General features: G+C 34.1%; 1 long non-coding RNA gene across 3 annotated transcripts; it reads right to left on the reverse strand.

The window, feature by feature from the left end:
- Positions 1–15,896: 15,896 nt before the first annotated feature.
- On the reverse strand, positions 15,897–18,285 carry LOC147384462 (uncharacterized). 3 transcript variants are annotated; one of them, XR_015172803.1, is made up of 4 exons: positions 18,168–18,235; positions 16,436–16,487; positions 16,123–16,272; positions 15,897–16,027 (listed from the first exon to the last, which is right to left on the reverse strand). It is a non-coding gene; the product is annotated as an uncharacterized LOC147384462 (long non-coding RNA). The 3 variants fall into 3 exon arrangements; XR_015172802.1 differs by lacking the exon at positions 16,436–16,487 and having other exon boundaries at positions 18,168–18,285; XR_015172804.1 differs by lacking the exons at positions 16,436–16,487; positions 18,168–18,235 and adding an exon at positions 17,951–18,093.
- Between the last annotated feature and the right edge of the window lie 327 nt (positions 18,286–18,612).

Consider the following 18,612-nt stretch of genomic DNA (forward strand, 5'->3'; position numbering starts at 1 on the left):
TCCCTTTCTCTAAATATGACTATTCGACAATAATATGCAAATGGCAAGAGACTACATAATACTCAACCTTTATCATTAAAAGCATGACAAGACCAATTTCAAAAGAATGTCTCCACAAATAGGCAAAAACAACAATAGTTGGACCAAATTATACTCGTGGTAGGAAAATGAATGAGAAGATGACTAACATTTTTTGACTTGCTTCTCATACATTATGAAGAAATTCGCAAATATTTTTCCATAGGGGATTAAATGATTATTAGTTAACATTTTCTTGAAAGAAGCTAGCGCAATGGAAACAAATTGGACGAGATTTTTACCCCAAAATGAAATTCCCAAGAAATGCCTAATTCGTAGAGCTCAACAAGGAGGTATAAAATGATTTGATAGACAATTTCGGGCACTGGCATCTTTTGATTCTCCAAACATACTCTATTGCACATACTAGTTCTTTTCTATAAGATAAAGAGAACAAGTGAGAAAACTAGTCCTTAAAAATGACTCATCACACCACTAATCTTCCAAAAATCTCACTATATTACCTCTACCCACTCTAAATCCAATCCCTCTTCAAAATTTATTTTATCATTTGCAATGACTCCACATACAACACCCATAGGCGACTCCAGATCACTCACTCTCTCAATCCATATCATTGTACCCAAATATTTTGACAATAATCTTTCTTCAAATAATAGACTCTTCCTCCCCCAATCTCCATATTTATTTTTCTAACAATAATTTTTTGAATATCAAAATTTTCAGATCAAACCTTATCCGTCCCATCATGTAATCCAAAATGCTCCAACTCACATGGTCATATTCTTACTCCATTTCCCAAGTTGCACAAAGGAACCTAATTTCTTGTCAATTATTTGAGGTTGGAATGTCCTTAGTCTTTAGGAAAAAAATATTTCACATCCATTTCAACAAATCATCATCCACGCTCTTCCTTCAAATACATTTCCAACCACCTTGCCTGATTAGGACTAATCCATCAACCTGCAAGTTGGGTAAGATTGGCTTCTTAACCTCTTTCTCATAATAAAAGATAGCACGATCTCTACAATGCCTTTTCTAACTTGTTCATCCCCTTCCACAATGTCTTTATTTATCATAATTTTGGAGATAAACTTCTATTTTATCTCCACTGTCCATTTTCTAGAAAAGGTTGGAGTTGTTACCCTCTTCTTTTGGCCATATAACATTTTCTTTGCCTCTAGCTTAGACACTTTGAGAAGCTCTGCTTTACATCTACTTTTTTAATCATTTCTTCTTCTTCAGATAGATCAATCTATTACACTATTCTGTCAAGCTATTTGAGTATCTCCAATATCTCTTCTTCTTTTTTGAGACTACTTTTATGAATTCATCTTTATTTCACACCTTCACTTTCTTCTTCCACCCCAAGGAGTCACCTTTCCATGCTTCAACTTCTCAATAATTCTTGGATTTTATAACCACATTTTCTCAAAAGTAAAAAAGATTAGCTGGTTATTGCATTCTTCAATCAAAAGAGATATAGGATTATGAATCTGAGGCTAGAATGTCTCTATACTTAACCAATGCAAAATGAGCTTTCCAATCAATGAAGATAAGGAAATTGTCCAATTCATATAAAACCAGGAAGATTCTTTTTTAAAGAGGCAAAGCTATCAATGACTACCTTTGAACAAACAATCCAAAATCTCTCATGCTTTTTGAAACATGATTTCTCACGTTTTTACATATGAAAACTTGAAAGCATTAAAATTCTTACTCAAGCACCAAAGGGCATCCCAAACACTTGCAATCTCACTAGATATTCCTAAAATGGTCTTTTAAAGGGACAATGGTATGACTTATATACTCTTATGAAAACCCAACAAAAATTCTTGTATTTCAATAAAAAAAAATTGCAGTTTTGAATTGCTCCCACCATTGAATCTTCCACCAAAATAGACCTTTCATCCCGCATAAGTAGAGTGTCACATGTAGAACATATTGTAAAGTTCGTTGTATCCCCCTCACATAGCTCCTTTCAAAATTCTTAAATGTCGATTAGGATACATTAGGGAAACAAAGATAAGTTTTAGTTAATTTTGTCCCCACCGTAAGGAAGAGGATTGGGAATCCAATTTCACAATACTATAAAGTGATTAAATATGTTTTATACTTTAAAATTTCTCTAGATTTCCAACGTAAAATTATTTCTTGAAGTTTGAATCTCAAAAATTGATAAAAAGAAAATTAGGTTTATTGATTGGAAAATCATTTTGATGGTAAAATTCAATCTTATGATTAAATCTAATGAATACACGTGTAAGCTTAAATTTTAATAGTGAAAGTCATGAATTGTTGATGAAAAACTCTAAAACAATTGTAAAAAACTTGAAATATTGAAAAATAGAAGATGAATTTGATCTCCTTGTTTCTTAAATCAGCTAGATTTCTATAGATTCGATCAAATTTCCTTTCTTCACTCTTTTATTGATTGAATCAAGCTTGAGTTACAATATATCTTCACTATAAATGAGAAGATATCACTCTCTTTCTCTCTCTAAATTTGAACTCTCTCTAAAAATGAGAAATTCCCCAAATTTGATTCAATTCTATCTGATCAATTTGATACCTAAACATTAATCTCTCCCCTCTATTTATAAAAATAATCGAAGGAAGAAACTTACAAATTAAGTCCTTCCTAAAATAGTAAAAACATAATTATTAACCAATGTCTAAAAATAGACATATGTACAAAGAACACATAGAAAATTGCATTACATTTAAAAGAGAAAAGAATTTTAGAAGAGAAAAGTCAAGCTTCATAATGAGAGCTTGGCATATATTTATAATCAATAATAATAGAATGGACATAAATGCCCTTACAAAAAAATAAGAGATAAACTGAAATAAATTAATATTAGTCAAACTAGAACTGACTATTCTAATATTTTCAATACTCTCCCTCAAGATGAGGTAAATATATCAACTAGACCCAGCTTGACAAGGTGAGAGTTAGTGACAGAAGGACTAACAGACTTTATAAGTATATCGGCCAATTGATCTGAAGAATGAATAAAGGCTGTCTCAAGTACACCAGATCGAACTTTCTCCCTAAGAAAGTGAACATCAACTTCAATGTGCTTAGTCCTTTCATAAATGATTAAGTCAGATGCAAGCATTATAACCGATTTGTTGTGATAGAACAACGAGGAGGAACCAGCAATAAGAAATTTTAACTCTGTCAGTAAATATCTAAGCCAAAGAAATTCACATGTACCAAGAGCCATAGCACGATACTCAACTTCAATAGACGAACGAGAAATCACACCCTATTTCTTACTTTTCCACGAATAAGATTACCACCATAGAAAGTACATAAATTAGATGTAGATCTCCTATTTGTAAGAAAACCTACATAATCAATATTCGTGAAACAAGACAAATGTGACTGAGTAGTAGACAAATAAAATATGCTTAGACCAGGATGAGACTTCAAGTAGTGAAAGATACAATATACAACGTCAAGATGAGAGGTACGCGGAACATGCATAAACTGACTGACTACACTAACTACAAAGGTCAAATCCGATCTAGTATTAGTCAAATAAATCAAACGGCCTACGAGTCTCTAGTAAGATAAAGGATCAGATAAAAATTTCTTAGATTCAACATGAAAATAATGATTCTGATCCCTTAGGAAAGAGGCAGAATAACAACCAAGCATATCAGTCCTGAAGAAGATCCAATGCATATTTGCATTGAGATAACGAAATACCATGACGTGAGTGGGCTGCCTCTATCCCTAAAAAATACTTGAGTGGATCTAAGTCCTTAACTTCAAAAATATTATCCAATTGCCTCTTAACCTTGTCAATCCATTATGCATCATTTTCAGTTACTATAATATCACCTATATAAACCAAGACAATGGTTTTGTGACCATCTACTCCTCGTCAAATGAAATAAGTATGGTCAGAGTGGAATCTAGAAAATCTTATAGATAAAATGATCTCAGAGAAACACTGGAACCAAGCTCGCGGAGACTGCTTTAGGCTATATAGAGATTTGAGAATGTAACATACTTTTTCAGAATACTCCCCCTGAAGACGAAACCCATGAGGGGGATCCATATAAATAACCTTTATCAAATCCCTATTTAGAAAGGTATTCTTCACATCAAACTGGTGAAGAGGCCATAAATGACATGCCACTAAAGAGGATAAGAAGACGAACAATAAAAAGTTTGACTATAGGAGAAAATGTGACATCAAAGTCCTTTCTCGGAGTCTGCGTGAATCTCTTAGCGACGAGACGGACCTTTTAGCAATTAATAGTATTGTTTGCGAGATACTTGACAGTGAAAACCCATTTACAGCCAACAGTCCACTCTTTAGAAGGAAGAGAAATAAGTTTCCAGTTATGATTATTTTGCAATGCATCTATCTCAATAGTCGTGGCACTAGTCTACTTAGGATCACGTAAAGTTTCAGATACAGACCAAGGAATCAAATAGAGTCTATGGTGGCAAGATAGGCTCGATAGAAAGAAGAGAAACCCCGATAGAAAATAAACTAGACAATAGGGTGATCAGTAATACACCTTCGCTTACCTTTGCAAAAAGTACTAGGTAAGTGAGAGTCAGAAATGGAAGAAACAAGAGAAAAGGTAAAAGAGGTATACCTAAGTCTAAGGAAGAGGTTGGTAAGGTTTGAGAGGGGGGGAGGGTAACGAGAGTAAACCTGCAGCGACGGTAAAGATGAAGGTGGAGAGAAAACTAGAGACGACAGCACTATAGAAGAGTGATCCTACAAAGGAAAAGAGTTTTGCAAAGAAGATGAAGAACGAAAAAATGGAACATTTTCAAAATATGTGATATCCAAATAATGAATAATACAATGAGTGAGTGGATTATAACACTGATACCCTTTTGACATAAATGAGTAACCGAAGAAAGCACAACAACTAGCTTTATCATCTAGTTTGGTGTGATGGGGAGTTTTATCCTGAGTAAAGAAGGTACACCCAAAGATTCTCGGTATAGTAGAGAAAAGAATGTTATCAGGTCGAAGAACATGAAGAGGCACCTGTCCCCCTAAGGTGTGGGGCTCAGAACACGATTTAATAGGAAAGCAGTAGTAAAAACTATCATATTCCAATATGACTTGGGAATATGCATCCCTCACAGAAGGCAACGGACAATGTTCATGAGGTAGCGGTTCTTACGTTCCGCCATCTCGTTTTGCTTAAGAATGTATGGGTAAGTTAACTTATGAAGCATACCACGCTCATGGAGATGGGACTAAGTCCCATTAGAAATATATTCCCTTCTATTATCTGCTCTAAGAGATTTTATAATAATATTGTATTAAGTCTAAATCATTTTGAGGAAATTAACAAAAATAGAGAGGACCTCTGAGTGAGATCACATTAAATAAACCCAATAGTCATCAATAAATATAACATAATATCTATGACCATTAAAAATAGTAACAAAAAAAAGCCCCTCACACATTAGAATGAACTAAATAAAAAATAACATTAAATCTATGCATGCAAGGAATATAAGATGTACGTGTGTGTTTAGAAAGCTCACACATAAAGCACTGAAATTTGTGTCTACTATAAGATTTTTTAAATCAGAAAATAATGAACATAAATGCTGAAAATTAGCATGTCCTAAGCAAGCATGCCATAAGTCTAAGTTTGGGAAGAAAACGTATGATTCCCAGTAAGTAGGAGGACGAAAGCTGGAGCAGCAGTAGGTAGAGTTCCAAACAGGTATAGCTCATCCCTCTCATACCCCTTGCCAAAAATCATCCTCGAAGTTAGGTATTGAAAGGCACAATGAGTAAGAACAAAATGTTACAGAATAATTTAGAAATTTTGTTATACTATTCACGGACATAAGGTTGAGAAATAGGTGAGGAACATGAATAACAGAATCAAGAGAAAAACTATGGGTTAAGGAGAAGATAGTACCATTGTTGTGAATAGGGGTAAGAAACCCATAAGCAATGTGAACCTCCTTATGAGTAGTAGGAAAAATGAAAGAAATAAAATGACTAGACTTACCGGTCATGTGATTAAATGCACCATAATCAATTACCCAAGTCAGAGGAGTAGAGTCAGACTAGGAGGCATGAAATATAGAAGAGGTACTTTGAGGTGTGGTAACAAATGCGACTATCAAGGATGAGGGAGTTTGAGCTTGGATTTAATCTCATACAATAGCTGTAATCTGCGTTTGTAGATGTTGCAAGTCAATAGTTTCAAAGGACGCAGGATCAACATAGGTAGATTCCATAATAGCAGTACGGGGCTATCCCCCAAAAGGTCTCAATAGGTAGGGATAAAGTTAAAAATAACAGGCCTTCTCATAGCTAATCTACCCACAGTGGCTACACGTAAAACCACTACCTTTACCACGTCCAATACTTCCATGGCCTTGATTTTCGGATCCTTGAGTACGGGAGGTAGAGAAATCTGAATTGACTACAAAAGTCATCTGATCTATTTCTAGAGTAAAGGTAATGATAGGGGGCTAAAACTGAGAGGGAATAATATAGCGATGACGCTCATCGTTATCAATAATTGCAAATATCTCAAATAAGAAAGTTAGAGGAGTGGTATTATGGATTTGGGTCTGTAGTATTTTGAACTCAGGGTGTAGACCCATAAGAAATTGATATGGCTGATGTTGAGCAATCCTTTTGATTATATACCTGGCTGTCTTAGCAAGCAGCTCAGGCATAGACTCATAGTACGAGAGATCCTCCCAACGAAGTTGAAGGAATCCAAAGTAATCTACAACACTCTGATTTCTTTGGGTAGCCTGAGCAATATCCCTATAAAGTTCATAGATCCTCGAGTCATTGCAAGCATGTGAATATGTCTGAGTAAGAACAGACCACAAAGAAAAGACAGTCTCATGATACATAAACATAGTGTAGATGCATTGCTCTATGGAGTTGAAAGTTATGACCATCTTGTGGGGTATTGGTTATGTGCTGGACTGAGAAATTAGCTCCAAGGGTTGTAGTAGAGTCCTTAGTCTCGTGAATCATCGTCATTGCACACTATGAACAAAAAAACACTTTGGATTGAAGGGAAATCTCTTTATTAGTATTGTCGAAGGTCATATAATGCTACTGATTACTATCGGCAACACCTAAAACAACCACAACTGATTACTATCAAAGCCCCCTTGTCATTTAAGATCAAAGAAAAAAATTCCTTATTGTTGTCGTCAAAAAAAGTCACAAAAAAATTTCTCACAGAAACAAATTTGTTCATGCTACTGTCGAAGCCCTAACTCTTGTTGTAGGTTATAAAGACAAACTCTACTGGTGGCGTAGGTTTTTGTACCACCCTAGAGCTATTGTAGAACTAGTCGCAGGGTTATTCCAAGCTTATAGATTTGATCGTAAGACTTCCAACCACCTATTGCTACTGTCACAAGCCTATAGATGGTATCAGATCTGATCGTAGGATTGTTCCGGGCCTGTAGATCTGATTGCAAGACTGTTCAAGTGTTGTAGGCTGATCGCAGGGCTGTTCCAAACCTGTAGATCTGATCGCAAGACTTCCAACCACCTGTTGCTGTTATCACAGGACTATTCAAGGCCTGTACGTTGATCGTAGGGTTGTTTAAAGCATAGAAACTTATCTTAGAAGGCTCCAACCTCTATTTGTTGGTGTTGCAAGCTTGTTTAGGGCATATAAACTGATCGCAAAGCCTGTAGGTCCGATCGCAGGCTTATTTAAGACCTTTAGGTCTGATTGGGATGTACAAAACAACACGTTGTTACTGTTTGCTGCTGTCGCAAGTTGGATTGAGTTTGTTAGAATGATTGAAGTTCACCCAATAACTCAAGGGTTGATAACAAAGAGAAACCTTAACGTAAGGCAAAAATCACAACGCAAAAATCTATTGTTGCATGTGAATAGCTAATAAATTATCTATCGCAACATACGATTACGAGAATATAAATCAAATAAGAAAAGAGCCCTCGAAGGGGAGAAACTCTAGAAAAGGCTATTGTAAGGTGAGTGTGGTTAGTGTAATAGGATTAATGAGAGAAAAAAGTTTGGAGGAGAAACGAAGATGAAGGGTGAAAGGTTTTCGGCTCTGATACCAAGAAGAATTTTAGAAGAGAAAAGTCAAGCCTCATAGTGAGAGCTTGACATATATTTATAATCAATAATAATGGAATGGACATAAATGCTCTTATAAAGAAATAAGAGATAAACTGAAATAAACTAATATTAGTCAAACTGGAATTGACTATTCTAATATTTCCAATAAAGAGTATGTAGAGAATTACTCAATCAAATTGAGGGGCTAAAAATTGTTACACTGATATAGTGGTGTTGCGGTTCGAGTTGGACAACAATATTGGAGAGATTTTTTTATGTAATACTCATAATAGCGGATCGACTGAAGTACTATTTAGAGCGATTTAGATAGCAACATCATTTCTTCACTTATCAACCTCTGATCTCTTGCTTTCTTTAGTTGACTCTTTGAATTTTGAACTATTCAACCCTCAATTTCATAATTCATAAAGCTCATTGGACTTTGAACATCCACAATTATGTCTGATTTCTCAACAAGACAAGTTTGACCATGATCGTGATGTGGACCCAATTTGACTTATAACATTTGCTTCCACACCTTATTTCACTAGTCCTCCAAAATGCTCTTATTAATATATCATCCACATGATCTAGTTTGGTTTCCTGCGCCACGATGATCTAGTGAGGGTATGTTACCAAGCCCTTAATGTCCCAAAACACGAGCTCTCACTTCATTGGTTAGTTGGATTTATTATCCCACTACTCCACTTCCAACCTCAAGCAATATACCCTTACTTAGGTTATCTTTCAAACTATCCACCTCTTTTTCTTTTTTGACAAGTCAAATTATCTACTAGTTTTTATCAACCTTGATTTTTTTTTCACCTCCTAGTTGGCATTCTCCATTGTCTTTTTTTTTGTTTCTAATTCAATAAGGCTTTCTCCTCTTCTACTCCCTACTCCAAACTTCCTTCTTCTAGCCATGCTAATAACAAATAGATATTCAGCTCGTTACTGCTCCCCAAGCCATCTAAATTGACTATTCCTATGGAAAATTTGACTTCCTCCCAAAATCTATCCTTCAAAAAATATCCAAGAAAATCATGTAAAGGTATTTTCTTGTATAAGATTGCAAAGCCTAAGTTCATACTTATTTCTCCATGTTTACAAAAAGAAAAAACTCTACAATGCCACCATGCCCCATTGTATAATTATCCCCCCCCCCCCCCTTCTTCAACCATGGTTTTAAACTCATCCAATATCGAAATGTGTTAGGAAAGTCATCTCAATGAAGGCACTAGAGTGAGAGTCAATATCAATCGTCCATCAAATTGACTTGTCCAACATCCAATATGACTCACCCAATATATTGAAAATCAAGGCTAAGTTTATGAAAACTTGGCCAAGAAAATTAGGTTTTAGTTTTTTTATATGAAATGATCAATCTTTAATGATTTAAATGTTTGTGATCCATATAAGAGCAACTCCAATAGGTTTCTATATCTCTAAATTTAGAGATACAGACTTCTGAACCTAGCTCCAACCGGTTTTCAAATCTCTGACAGTCCCACTATTCCACTATTCATGGTTTTAAATTTGGAGACATGTGAAATTTTTAGAGCCTATCTTGATTTCACAATTCATCACTTGTAAATACCTATTTTGTCCCCACTTTTTTACATCAATGCCATTCTTGACTTAAATCTTTCAATAAAAATATGTTTTAATTATAATTTTGTCCCCTACTTATTTTCATTCAATATTTTAAATTATATTCATTAAATATTGAAAAGATATATTTTTAAAATCAGATCAAATCAATTGTTCGACCAAATTCAACAGAAATTTGTAATACTTCAAAATTACAACTAGGATTAGGATCATATAAAACCCTAAATCCAACCAACAAAAATCTAAATAAATAAATAAAAATAAATTTCTAATGAAACTAACTATAATTATTCTCAATGAATGACTATCTTTTTTCTAATATTTAATTTGGGGTGTAGAAAGTAAAATTGGGTTGCCAATAAGAACACTATTTTTTAATTATATGAATAGTTAATTTCTTTAAATATTTAAATTAGGGTATAACAAGTAAAGTTGGGTTGCCAATAACAATTCTATTACTTTTTTTATATATATACTTATATGAATAGTAAATTAGAAAATGAATAGTGATTTACAGGTGGAATGATTGCAATTAAACTTGGTTTAGATGAGCATCCCCTCTAAATTTAGAGAAAATGCCAAAAGAGATCCAGAAAATGGAGACGTGGGTTGGAGTTGCTCTAAAGATAATACTTTGCAGCTAAATGTGTATTGATCCACCTTATAACAAAAAATCAACAATAATTATTTAAATATAAGTATAATTTTATTATAAAAAAAAACCATTTCAATGGTTTGATTGGTCTGAAATGAGATAACTCCAACAAGGAAACTTAGTCATGGTAGGGGACAAAACTAGATAGGTTTTGAAAACCTAGCACCTAGCTACTCATCATTTTTCTGACTTATTACAGTTATCTTTTCCTTAGTGACAATCCAAGGCTTTTAAGAAGAGTTTGATTATCGGCTTCCCTAAAAATGCTACCACAAATTTCTTTTTGTGGCAACTCTCCATAGCCATAGCTTATCAGAACCTTCTTATAAAATCTCTGAGACCCTCGTCCTAATTCATCTTGATGCTGAGCAGAATAGCAACATCCCTGCCCACCTTTTTGTTGTCGATATATTGAGTAATGAAGATCATGCATAGCTTCTAAAAAGAAGCAAAGGTCCTACTAGGCAGTCTGTGGAACTAAGTCAGGGCATTTCCCTACATCTAGAATGGAAGGGCCTACACATCAGGGCTATGTTTGCTTCCCACAAAGTCAATATCTGCCAGAAGTAGTATAAGTGATCAATCAGATCTTTCATGACTTTAAAAAGAGTGAAGCCAGGTGCCATTAAATTTTTTGGTATTTCTTCTACCAAGATCTCGACTATAAAATGAGACTTTTAGATCCCTTTGATAGTCAGAGTTGCAGCCAAAACCATTTCAATACTCTTTTTCCAATCATGCCCCTGATTTCTGCCTTGTCTAGTTATGCTAGAGTTTTTAACCTGGGTTGCTATAGAGGTAGAAACCTCAGTGTCTTCCCTCCTTCTAGAAGACCTGGAACCAGTGCTCCCTTTAGAAGCACAATCATCATTTTTCTCGACCTGATGTCGAAGCTGATCTTGTTTTTCCTTCTACTGCATCTCCAATCACTAGTTCAAAGTTTGATTTTCATTATCTAGTGTATTCATCTTTCGCTGCATTTCCTCTTACCACATGTTTATACCATTGATCTAAGTCATAAAAAATGTTTTAGTGAGAGTGGTAGCAGGTGGAGGTACAGGTTGAGTAGTTACTACAAAATATGTGGGTCTCATCATTGTTTTCTCTTAAATCAACTATTGGTAATCCCCATAGATGATGTCAAAGATGTAAAAGTGATTCTGGGTTACCCCTATCAACTCTACTATGTCACTTCGTCGACGTACTCCTTGCTCCTCTGAAATTGAAAAAGATTTGGTCTCATGTGCTCTTATTGATGCCCTTCGATTTAATAGACCAACTCCTCTCAATCATCTATCCCTTTAGAAGAGAAGAGAAATGAAGTTTCTCTTTACCATGTTGGGATTGAGAAGAGAGAAATTTGGACAATTTTGAATTTCATAATGTCTTACAAGAGATCTAGGGGCAGAGTTGGAATTATAAAATATTTTAAAAGGGTTTCTATCGATTTCTTTCAAAATCTCTATACTTTTGGAGAGGAAAAGAACTTACCATTTTTGTCTCCTTTTCAATTATTTTCTCTTCTCTTCTTTCCCCACTACAATCCAAAGAAGAGAAAAGGAAAAAACTTACTTATTTTTTCATCTTTTCTCTCCATTTCTCTTAATCCAAACACAACGTTAATGTTTCGATGGATTAAACTGCATGGCCCATTTACCTAACCAGGCCGAAAAAAACAATGGTTCAAACTTTTATATTGGGCCGGATTAGGGTTTAATGGTTCCCAATTATCCATCCCTTCCTTCTGCCATATCTTTCAGAGCAATGCTAGACCCACACTCCCCCCTCTTTATAGCACATGGACCCTTAGTTTCGTTAAATATTTTAGATACCCCAAATAGCCACATATATTTTTAAGAATATTAGAGCTGCCTCCTTATATTTTGGAATAAGTAGATATGAATCCTTGACTTCAATCTTTTCTTATAAACCATTAAAAATTGACATTAATGCCGTCATCCTATTCATTGTTGTCATCTTCACCACCACTGAAAAGTGATCTCAACAGCCTCATCATCATGATCATTAATCTCAATGCCTACCATTGTCATTGTCATCATAATCATCATCACCATGGGAAAGTAGAATCAATCATAATGGCCACCGTCATCATCTTATTCGAAAGGTTGAAGATGATTAATTTTGAAGGGAAAATTAAGGTTTTTTAGTCACATAACACTAGTTTATAAGAGGAAAACTACAATAAAGATGCATGTCAATAATTTTAAAACGTAGGGGTGTGTCAAATGTTCACCAATGCATAGAAGATTCATATGCTTTTAAGATGGGGAGAGTTACCTCTAGCATAGCGCTAGCATATCTCATATTTTTTATATATTAACATCATAGTTACTGCCACCCACCATCCTCTGCCCCTCTCTTCTTTTATTTTCATTTTTCTTCACCACTACCACACTACCACGTTCTTAAAATACCAGGAGTTAGGGTTTAAGAAGGAGGAAAAGCAGAAGAGAGAGAAAAAAAATGGAGGACAAGAGCGTGGCAGTTGTGTGATAGAGAAGAAAAGGAAGAGAAAGAGAGGTGAGGGACGTCAATGAGGGTGGTGGAGGAGGAGGAGGTGGAGAAGATGATGAGAGAAGAGATGCATTTTGGGGAAAAAGAAGTGAAACATACGTAAAAGTTTTTTAGTGGGGTGTGTTTAGTAAATATGGGATGCAACAACATGAAAACGGTACAAGATCCAACGGCTAAGATTTATTATAGGGATTAATATCTTTGGGATCTGATTTATTGAGATACTAATATTTACCCATGCACACAACATGGGTATCCTCTTTTGTAATAAAGGGGTAAAAGAGGAAAGATAATAAAGTTGGAGGATGTTATTAAAAAATCTTTAGAGTTAAGGGATAAAAGAGAAAAAATAATAAAGTGGGAGAGGTATTATTAAGAAATTAAAGAGAAGGGAAAGATTATAAAGTTAGAAGGGTAATATTGGAAAAGGACGGAAAAACAAAGAGAATAAAATTAGGGATAAATTTGAAAAGAGGAAAAAAGAAAAACTAAAAAAATAAAACTTATCCTCAAGAGATTTTTTTTTTATGGGGTATTAGTATTGAGAAAATGATAATGGAACCCACTATTGTGTTCTATTATAAAGATGTACAACAGTTTGTTCGTGCTACAACATGGGCATCCTCTTTAGAGTTAAAGTGGTAAAAGAGGAAATATAGTAAAATTGTAGGGATATTATCAAAAGTGGAGGGGTGGAGAGAATATACAATAAAATCTAATAAGGTAAAGGAGAAATGCAATAAAGTGGAATAATATGGACCCCACTCTACTATAGTTGGAGTAGAGCGCTTATACCCCACAATTGTAATTAGAGTGGGATCTGCTGTTATGTTTTATTGAATAGATTAATTTCTATAATTATATTTCATCATTACATTGTTGGGATCATATTTTTTTTACAAGTCACCCAATCATGGCCCATTGCACTATGTGAAAACTGAAAAGTTTGACAAGAAAATTCGACAAACCAAAGCCCATAAATTTTAGAAAGTGAATTTTGACGTCCTATGGCTGTTGAAAATTTTGATGATCCCCAATTCGACGTCTTAGAGCCATCAAATTTCTCCTGTCTTCCATAAATTTAACGGTTTTGGTCCGTCAAAAAAGAAAATTTGGCAATGAAAAATTTGACACCTTGGTCCATCAAATTTTATGAAATTCGATGGCTTTGGATTGTCAAATATAGGCTTTTTTCACATTGTGTTGTTAAATTTTTATTTAGCCTTACCAATTATCATCAGAGGTATTCTAATGGTTAAAAACAAGGGCAATTCTGTCAATAAATTTTAATTGTAAGACAATCGATTTCTCTCTTAAATCCCTAAAATTACTCATTCTTCTCTTCTCTACAATCCACAACTTTTGAACTCTACAAATTTGAAATTATAAACATTTTTCCTATAAACGTTGGATTGAAGTAATAGTATGTTTCTTGTGTTTTACGTATTCAAGCCAACTCAAGCTTGGGATAGTGGGCTTTCTCGGACTGAACTCCCAAAGGTCAGGCCCAAAAAAATGGGACCTAATCAGGCCACAAGTTTTTTTTACACCTGCGGCCTTGGATTCAAATATAAAGACTGAAAGCTTTTTCACGATTTATTTATATTCTTAATCTAGTTTTTTCATGAAAAATAAATATTGTATAGAAACCCTATTGTACATATAATACACACACATATTTATGCATGTACATATATGTGTATTTAAGTATGTGTATATGTATGTATAATTTGCTCCACATATGCACGTATATCTTGGACTCGAGTCCATACGTGTAATCACTTAAAATGGTTCATTGATGTAAATATCTCCTCATTTTTATTATTATAATGAGAGGGGTGAGCATGGGTTAACGCAAATCCTCGCTAATTATTTATTAAAATTATAAAAATACCTTAATTAAATTAATAGGTTTTTAAGTTAGACAGTTTATTTCAAAATTTTAAAATAATGTTTTAAATTAATTATGAAGAAAACTCTAACCCATCATATTTATCTTTACTATTACAACAAATAAGCCTTTCAGATTCATACATGTGCATCTGCACGTGCCACAATATATTTTTAAAGTTACAAAAATACCTTACATTAACAGATTGTAAAGTTAGACTGTTTATTTCAAATTTCTAAAATAATCACTTAAATTAACTATGAAGACAATTCCAACCCATCAAACAATACTAATTAAGTCATGCTAGCTCACTTATTTATGTGGTCCACGGTTATGGGCACCATAAAGCATTCTATTTTATCTTTAAATTTCAAACTTAAAACCAGTCTATGTGGGCCAGTCTGCTTATGTGGAAATCCATTTCGCTAATTTTTTTTTCAACAAAATTGCTCCAAATCATCATCAAATAAGAGACCAAAGCAAGGTTTGAAAAAAAACAATAAAAGTATCATGGTACGTCGTCCTTCCCTGCCCTGAGACCAATCGCCATATTTAAGAACTAAACATGAGCCCATTCAATAGGAATCGCATTTAGTCCATGTGGTCCAAACCTGACCCATAATGGATCCAGCTTGCACAGCCCAACCAAGCATGAATGATGTCCAGAAATGTATTTAGGAATAATTTTTTATTTTTTATTTTTTGCTTACGCAAGCAAGAGTTTAGTAATTATTGTGCAGGTGGTGGGTTCCCCAGCTGGGGTTGGGTTCGATGGTAAGACTGGGTGTGCTCCCTAGGTCTTGTCTTCGAATCCCTTGCCCACCACCTTGTGTGGCAATTAAATGGGTTAGGGTTCATCCCCTTAAAAAACTTGTATGGGGTTAGTCATGTGGAGCCCTCAAAGGGAGATTAGTCTGTCACGTTTACTTTATAGTGTTGATGGGATACTCCCTCAGTTACACAAGAAAAAAAAGAAAAAAGAAAAAAAGATTTGAATTTCGGTCAGGGGATCAATTACCCTACAGACATATATATTATATGAAATTAATTAATTAAAATTTATTATATGAAATAAATATATATATATATACTCTACCATACCTTCCAATTACCATTCGAACTTCCATGAGTTTTCAACACTTTAGAAGCACTTCTCAGCATATTCAGGAAATTTGATACTTCCTTGGCTCTTTTTTCTGCAGTATTTTCACTGTATCCTGTGGAATTTAGTCAGACATTAATTAACTCCATCAAAAAATATTCACCGTCAAAGTCGATCGATCAACAGGTAAATTTGAGGAATATAACCAACCTTCAATCTCTGAGGGCATTGAGCAGCGTAGGAGTTGATTCTTCACAAGGGTCTTAATAGACTCCTCATTTGAAAGATGATGAGATTCTAGACTTTTTTCCAATCTCCCCCGGAATTCCAAGATCTTTTGTTTCCTTTCCATATTTAGATCTATAAATAAATAAATAAAAAATTAGAAAAAATAATTCAACAATTGTTAAATAACATCATCACATGATAATACACTTATTTTTTTCCATTTATCTACTGATAATAATCCCTAACATGGCAAGTTTCCAAGTAAACTCATTGAGTTGGTTCACATGAAATGCACCTCAAAAGTGCTCTCTTAAGATAACATGGCAAGTTTCCAAGTCTACTAAACCCTGTCACCATAACATAATTTCCTAAAGTTAATCAGTTTTCGCAACATAAAAAAGAAGTCAATTGTACTTGTTATCTAAATTATTTTGAAATGCACCTCAAAAGTACTCTCCTAAGATTTTTCATTTGATTGGCATTTGGTTCGGATGGTTTGATTCTGACTATAGGTTCTAATTTTGAATTGTTAGAATATGAAAATTCATTTCCAGAATCCAAAATCAGCTTGAAAGTTGAAACTTGGCCAAGTCAACTACACTCAATTGGATTTCAAGATAATCGATCCGAAACTTGGTGAAAGTAACTCATCAAGTCAGGTAAAAAATTTAAACCGAGTTATGAAACTATATTAACTATTTTTTGTAGAGAAAAAAAAAAAAAAAAAAAGAAAAAAACAAATACGTCATTTTCTATTGTTAAATTAATGGTGAATTTTTTTGATTTAGTAATTTAGGATTTTGAAGGGTATTACTAAAATTCCCTGATAAAAATTATTTTTTAAATATGTATATTTAATAAATATATATATATATATATATATTATATATATATATAAGGATCCATATACACATAAAGTTACTCATAAAGCTACAATGTGTTTTGTCTTATATGGGCAAAAATGTTTGGAATGGGCTGATTTTTTGTGAGGATGATCTCTATGGTGAGGAGATCATCCTTGCCAAAAATCAGTCCATTATGAAACTTCTAGCCGCATGTTTACAAGTTGAAAAATTTTAGACCGTCCTATTTTTGTAAATCACTTTTAATGGGGTTAGAAGTTTCGGAATGAAATGATTTTTTTCAAGGATGGTCCCCTCACCACAGAGATCATCCTCACAAAAAATCAGCCCATTCCAAACCTTGTTAACCATATAAGACAAAAACGTTGTAGCTTTATAAGTAGCTTTATGTGTCTACGAACTTGACCCATATATATATTATCCAAGATTGTAGGGTGTTCGGGTCATGATGTTCTAATACTCTGATGCCAAATATTATAGGGTAAAGTACCATTTCGTGAGCTGAATATGACGACATTCCGATCCAGCTCATTTTAATTCTCAAAACGTGAACAACGAGATAACAGATTTTTCAAGTGATGATCTCAGGTTTAAAATGACAATCTCGCTGATATTTTTATCCCAAAGTGATGATCTCGCTGGTTTATATAGTGACCATCTCACTAAAAGTAGTGAACCTGTTAGATAGTCACTTGAAACCCGAGATATTGTCACTTGAAAAACCTGCCATCTTTTTGTTCATGTTTTGGGACTAGAGAGCTGAAGTCAGAATTTCATCAAAAAGTTGATAACGTTTCAGGCAATTTCTGAATGTTATACACCAAAGTGCAAAACATCACTTTAGGACGCAAATCCGAAAAACAACTTCCCAAAAAAGCAAGAAATGCGTTGTGTTACTTTTTAGCTGATTATGCAAGAATAGCTATTATAATGTGAATAAAACATACACATCAAATCATTGGCAAGAGTCGGCATCTAGAATCCGAAGCAAACTCCCCCATTGGCCATTAGCATAAAATAAGACAAAATAAAAGGAGGAATCCATATTCATCAAAACCCTCCAGATTTAGATCTTTTACAAAAAAAAAAAAAATAACAAATAAAAATACAGCTCAGCTCAGATTTATAAATTGGAGAAATTAGAAGAGAGAGAGAGGAGTTTACCCGAGATGATGAGAGAGCTTGGATGGATACGACGAATTTCAGGCACAAAAAGTGATGGATATCAAAATAATTGGATAACTCATTAAGGAAGTAAGTGAAGTTAGATGAAATCATTTAAGGAGAAGGGGGACCACTAGAGTACTTAAAATCCTCTACCTAACTACCTACCTTTATTGTGGTAGCTGAATGAAAGCTATTGCCTTCCATCAACTTGTTGATTGCCTTCCATTAACTTGTTGAAGAGAAAAAGAAAGAAAAAAATCATTGACTCTTTAGTGAAAGATATATATATATATATATCGCTTGCCACCTTTCGTGATCTAATGGTGCAAAATCGCAATAAATTAAGACATTACAGGAATACAAGTTATGGATGCAAAAAGTTACACTACCTCGAGATTGTCACTGAATGGCTGATTTCCTCCTCATGTGCTCTTGGGTATGC

The sequence above is a fragment of the Akebia trifoliata genome, chromosome 15 (assembly GCF_017979445.1).
Source record: "Akebia trifoliata isolate Shusen 1 chromosome 15, ASM1797944v1, whole genome shotgun sequence".
In the NCBI taxonomy this organism is placed as follows: Eukaryota; Viridiplantae; Streptophyta; class Magnoliopsida; order Ranunculales; family Lardizabalaceae; genus Akebia; species Akebia trifoliata.